We start from the raw sequence: 1,130 nt of genomic DNA on the forward strand, positions 1-1,130 counted from the left end.
CCTTGTTGGTGCATAATGCTCAAATTACAAACAAAATCTGATGCATATACACAATACATACAATGGACAACTAAAATATTTACACAGCACAGAGTTAAAATAAAACTTTTACAAAGTGACAATGATACTGTATTCCTTAGTGAAGATTTCTAACAATATTTAGATTCATAAGGAACAAAACAAAGATTAACAGTACATCATACTCTACAACAGAACAGAATAGTAGAACAAACACATAAAACAATATTTAGAGGTGTAAGAGTATATCTAACATCTACTGAATTACTGTTTACATTATGGGCTGAAGCAGCAATTCATATTACCTATATTCATAATAGAACACTGTGTGCTGCTTTAAATTATAATACCCCACATTACAAACGTTACAGAACACACAGAACAATTGATAATATATACGAATTTGGTCAATATATTATCATTTGCAACAAAAATCCTACAAAAATACAACAGCAAGGTATCATTGCTTGTTGGATAGGATTAGACAATGAAAGTAAAGGCCATAAAACTTGGCACAATAATAAAATTACCATTGAACGAAATATTCAATTTCTTGAAGGTAAACCTCCTCAAATTGAAGGGGAGAAAATAGACAATACAAACAACAATACAAACGAGTGTTTAATAATTAAAAATAATGAAACAGACAATAGAATAATGAGAACAGACAACAATGATACAGACAACACTGATCCTAACAAAAAAGGAAAAGTAGCAGAACCAACAGACTTAACGGACGACAAAGTTAAATTAACTGAAAAAGAAGTAGAACCTAAATTACATTGATTGGAACGAAAACAGAAACCAACAGAATGTGCTATTGAGCTTGAACAATGCATGGAGAATAAATGCATAACGAAACACATGTATGCACTTAACAAAAAGGATGAAGATAATATTGCTATTCATTTAACAGAATTTAATACTAAAATAAGTGAAATACAATTGGATCTGACTTCATTTTATGAAGCAATCCAATGTCCAGATTGTGATTCATGGATTACAGCTATGAAAGACAAAATAAAACAATTAGAAAATCATAATACATGGGAAATCACAAATCCATACAATAATATTAACATTATCAGAACACAATTTGTCTATAAAATAAA

This window comes from Fomitiporia mediterranea (assembly GCF_000271605.1).
Source record: "Fomitiporia mediterranea MF3/22 unplaced genomic scaffold FOMMEscaffold_6, whole genome shotgun sequence".
Classification (NCBI taxonomy): domain Eukaryota; kingdom Fungi; phylum Basidiomycota; class Agaricomycetes; order Hymenochaetales; family Hymenochaetaceae; genus Fomitiporia; species Fomitiporia mediterranea.